Here is a 5,760-nt window from a genome sequence, read left to right on the forward strand (position 1 = left end):
CTGGGGATGAAAACCAGTATTTCTGGGAAACAACGCTATTTTAAAGGGATAACAAGCATAATTTTGGTGAGAACACCATGTTTTTGCAAGGAGAAAGTTCTCTCCTAAGAATCATTCTTTATATTTCTGGGATAGGTACTGATATTTGTGTGACATTCTTCTAAAATTTGTCAGAAATCGATATTTCTGTTAGAGGTGTCCTTATTTTGAAGAGGGAAAGAGGTATTCCAATACCAGTGTTTCATATGTTGCTACAAGGGACCATTTGTAGAGAAAAGGATTTCTACTGGGGATGAAAACCACTTTTTTGGGTAGAAAATGCTACTTGTAATGATGAAAAGCTTTGTATTGGTGAGAAAATGAATTTTTTGCAAGATTCAAGAGTGATACCTAAGAGAGAAGACATTTTTTTCTGGTGTAAGTCTTGATCTTAGTGTGAAATACATGGGAAATTTGTCTGAAATGGATAATTCTTATGTTAATGTCATTATTTTGTAGGGGAAGACAGATATTCTGGAATCAGTGAGTCATAATTTGTTACAAAGCATCATTTTAAAGAGAATGTGTCTTCATTTGGGGATGAAAACCAGTAATTTTGGGAGAAATTGCTATTTGTAGGGATGAAAAGCGTTAGGTGGGGAAGAAAACCATAGTTTTGCAAAGATGAAGAGTGCTACCTAAGAGTGTACTTTTCATTTCTGGGATAAGTATTGATATTCATGTGACCTACTTCTAAAATCTGTCAGAAATGGATATTTCTGTTGGAAATGTCATTCTTTTTTAGATGAAAAGAGTTATTCTGGAAACAATGTGTCCTATTTGGCTACAAACGCTAATTTTGTAGAGAAATCCATTTCTTTTGGTGATGAAAACCACCTTTATGTTTAGAAAATGCTGTTTGTAGAGATGAAAAACATTATTTTGGTAAGAAAACCATATTTTTGCAAGGGTAAAGAGTGATACCTAAGAGAGACCTTTTTATTTCTGGTATAAGTATTGATATTCCTGTGAAATTTTTCTAAAATCTGTCAGAAAAGGATATATCTGTTGGAAATGTCCTTATTTTGTAGAGGAGCAAAGGTATTTCTGTTAGTAATGTCCTCAATTTGTAGAAGAGAAAAGGTATTCTGGAAGCAATGTGTCATATTTGGCTACAAAGCTTCATTTTATAGAGAAAATGTCTTCTTCTGGGGATGAAAACCAGTATTTCTGGGAAACAACGCTATTTTAAAGGGATAACAAGCATAATTTTGGTGAGAACACCATGTTTTTGCAAGGATAAAGAATGATTCTTAGGAGAGAACTTTTTATTTCTGGGATAGGTACTGATATTTGTGTGACATTCTTCTAAAATTTGTCAGAAATCGATATTTCTGATAGAGATGTGCTTATTTTGAAGAGGGAAAGAGGTATTCCAATAGCAGTGTTTCATATGTTGCTACAAGGGACCATTTGTAGAGAAAAGGATTTCTATTGGGGATGAAAACCACTTTTTTGGGTAGAAAATGCTACTTGTAATGATGAAAAGCTTTGTATTGGTGAGAAAATGAATTTTTTGCAAGATTCAAGAGTGATACCTAAGAGAGAAGACATTTTTTTCTGGTGTAAGTCTTGATCTTAGTGTGAAATACGTGGGAAATTTGTCTGAAATGGATAATTCTTATGTTAATGTCATTATTTTGTAGGGGAAGACAGATATTCTGGAATCAGTGAGTCATAATTTGTTACAAAGCATCATTTCAAAGAGAATGTGTCTTCATTTGGGGATGAAAACCAGTAATTTTGGGAGAAAGTGCTATTTGTAGGGATGAAAAGCGTTAGGTGGGGAAGAAAACCATAGTTTTGCAAGGATGAAGAGTGCTACCTAAGAGTGTAGTTTTCATTTCTGGGATAAGTATTGATATTCATGTGACCTACTTCTAAAATCTGTCAGAAATGGATATTTCTGTTGGAAATGTCATTCTTTTTTAGATGAAAAGAGTTATTCTGGAAACAATGTGTCCTATTTGGCTACAAACGCTAATTTTGTAGAGAAATCCATTTCTTTTGGTGATGAAAACCACCTTTATGTTTAGAAAATGCTGTTTGTAGAGATGAAAAACATTATTTTGGTAAGAAAACCATATTTTTGCAAGGGTAAAGAGTGATACCTAAGAGAGACCTTTTTATTTCTGGTATAAGTATTGATATTCCTGTGAAATTTTTCTAAAATCTGTCAGAAAAGGATATATCTGTTGGAAATGTCCTTATTTTGTAGAGGAGAAAAGGTATTTCTGTTAGTAATGTCCTCAATTTGTAGAAGAGAAAAGGTATTCTGGAAGCAATGTGTCATATTTGGCTACAAAGCTTCATTCTGTAGAGAAAATGTCTTCTTGTGGGAATGAAAACCAGTATTTCTGGGAAACAACGCTCTTTTAAAGGGATAACAAGCATAATTTTGGTGAGAACACCATGTTTTTGCAAGGATAAAGAATGATTCTTAGGAGAGAACTTTTTATTTCTAGGATAGGTACTGATATTTGTGTGACATTCTTCTAAAATTTGTCAGAAATCGATATTTCTGTTAGAGATGTGCTTATTTTGAAGGGGGAAAGAGGTATTCCAATAGCAGTGTTTCATATGTTGCTACAAGGGACCATTTGTAGAGAAAAGGATTTCTATTGGGGATGAAAACCACTTTTTTGGGTAGAAAATGCTACTTGTAATGATGAAAAGCTTTGTATTGGTGAGAAAATGAATTTTTTGCAAGATTCAAGAGTGATACCTAAGAGAGAAGACATTTTTTTCTGGTGTAAGTCTTGATCTTAGTGTGAAATACATGGGAAATTTGTCTGAAATGGATAATTCTTATGTTAATGTCATTATTTTGTAGGGGAAGACAGATATTCTGGAATCAGTGAGTCATAATTTGTTACAAAGCATCATTTTAAAGAGAATGTGTCTTCTTTTGGGGATGAAAACCAGTAATTTAGGGAGAAATTGCTATTTGTAGGGATGAAAAGCGTTAGGTGGGGAAGAAAACCATAGTTTTGCAAGGATGAAGAGTGCTACCTAAGAGTGTACTTTTCATTTCTGGGATAAGTATTGATATTCATGTGACCTACTTCTAAAATCTGTCAGAAATGGATATTTCTGTTGGAAATGTCAATCTTTTTTAGATGAAAAGAGTTATTCTGGAAACAATGTGTCCTATTTGGCTACAAACGCTAATTTTGTAGAGAAATCCATTTCTTTTGGTGATGAAAACCACCTTTATGTTTAGAAAATGCTGTTTGTAGAGATGAAAAACATTATTTTGGTAAGAAAACCATATTTTTGCAAGGGTAAAGAGTGATACCTAAGAGAGACCTTTTTATTTCTGGTATAAGTATTGATATTCCTGTGAAATTTTTCTAAAATCTGTCAGAAAAGCATATATCTGTTGGAAATGTCCTTATTTTGTAGAGGAGCAAAGGTATTTCTGTTAGTAATGTCCTCAATTTGTAGAAGAGAAAAGGTATTCTGGAAGCAATGTGTCATATTTGGCTACAAAGCTTCATTTTGTAGAGAAAATGTCTTCTTCTGGGGATGAAAACCAGTATTTCTGGGAAACAACGCTATTTTAAAGGGATAACAAGCATAATTTTGGTGAGAACACCATGTTTTTGCAAGGATAAAGAATGATTCTTAGGAGAGAACTTTTTATTTCTGGGATAGGTACTGATATTTGTGTGACATTCTTCTAAAATTGGTCAGAAATCGATATTTCTGTTAGAGATGTGCTTATTTTGAAGAGGGAAAGAGGTATTCCAATAGCAGTGTTTCATATGTTGCTACAAGGGACCATTTGTAGAGAAAAGGATTTCTATTGGGGATGAAAACCACTTTTTTGGGTAGAAAATGCTACTTGTAATGATGAAAAGCTTTGTATTGGTGAGAAAATGAATTTTTTGCAAGATTCAAGAGTGATACCTAAGAGAGAAGACATTTTTTTCTGGTGTAAGTCTTGATCTTAGTGTGAAATACATGGGAAATTTGTCTGAAATGGATAATTCTTATGTTAATGTCATTATTTTGTAGGGGAAGACAGATATTCTGGAATCAGTGAGTCATAATTTGTTACAAAGCATCATTTTAAAGAGAATGTGTCTTCTTTTGGGGATGAAAACCAGTAATTTAGGGAGAAATTGCTATTTGTAGGGATGAAAAGCGTTAGGTGGGGAAGAAATCCATAGTTTTGCAAGGATGAAGAGTGCTACCTAAGAGTGTACTTTTCATTTCTGGGATAAGTATTGATATTCACGTGACCTACTTCTAAAATCTGTCAGAAATGGATATTTCTGTTGGAAATGTCATTCTTTTTTAGATGAAAAGAGTTATTCTGGAAACAATGTGTCCTATTTGGCTACAAACGCTAATTTTGTAGAGAAATCCATTTCTTTTGGTGATGAAAACCACCTTTATGTTTAGAAAATGCTGTTTGTAGAGATGAAAAACATTATTTTGGTAAGAAAACCATATTTTTGCAAGGGTAAAGAGTGATACCTAAGAGAGACCTTTTTCTTTCTGGTGTAAGTATTGATATTCCTGTGAAATTTTTCTAAAATCTGTCAGAAAAGCATATATCTGTTGGAAATGTCCTTATTTTATAGAGGAGAAAAGGTATTTCTGTTAGTAATGTCCTCAATTTGTAGAAGAGAAAAGGTATTCTGGAAGCAATGTGTCATATTTGGCTACAAAGCTTCATTCTGTAGAGAAAATGTCTTCTTCTGGGGATGAAAACCAGTATTTCTGGGAAACAACGCTATTTTAAAGGGATAACAAGCATAATTTTGGTGAGAACACCATGTTTTTGCAAGGAGAAAGTTCTCTCCTAAGAATCATTCTTTATATTTCTGGGATAGGTACTGATATTTGTGTGACATTCTTCTAAAATTTGTCAGAAATCGATATTTCTGTTAGAGGTGTCCTTATTTTGAAGAGGGAAAGAGGTATTCCAATACCAGTGTTTCATATGTTGCTACAAGGGACCATTTGTAGAGAAAAGGATTTCTACTGGGGATGAAAACCACTTTTTTGGGTAGAAAATGCTACTTGTAATGATGAAAAGCTTTGTATTGGTGAGAAAATGAATTTTTTGCAAGATTCAAGAGTGATACCTAAGAGAGAAGACATTTTTTTCTGGTGTAAGTCTTGATCTTAGTGTGAAATACATGGGAAATTTGTCTGAAATGGATAATTCTTATGTTAATGTCATTATTTTGTAGGGGAAGACAGATATTCTGGAATCAGTGAGTCATAATTTGTTACAAAGCATCATTTTAAAGAGAATGTGTCTTCATTTGGGGATGAAAACCAGTAATTTTGGGAGAAATTGCTATTTGTACGGATGAAAAGCGTTAGGTGGGGAAGAAAACCATAGTTTTGCAAAGATGAAGAGTGCTACCTAAGAGTGTACTTTTCATTTCTGGGATAAGTATTGATATTCATGTGACCTACTTCTAAAATCTGTCAGAAATGGATATTTCTGTTGGAAATGTCATTCTTTTTTAGATGAAAAGAGTTATTCTGGAAACAATGTGTCCTATTTGGCTACAAACGCTAATTTTGTAGAGAAATCCATTTCTTTTGGTGATGAAAACCACCTTTATGTTTAGAAAATGCTGTTTGTAGAGATGAAAAACATTATTTTGGTAAGAAAACCATATTTTTGCAAGGGTAAAGAGTGATACCTAAGAGAGACCTTTTTATTTCTGGTATAAGTATTGATATTCCTGTGAA

The sequence above is a fragment of the Coturnix japonica genome, chromosome 3 (assembly GCF_054131305.1).
Source record: "Coturnix japonica strain WE chromosome 3, WE-NBRP24, whole genome shotgun sequence".
Lineage (NCBI taxonomy): Eukaryota > Metazoa > Chordata > Aves > Galliformes > Phasianidae > Coturnix > Coturnix japonica.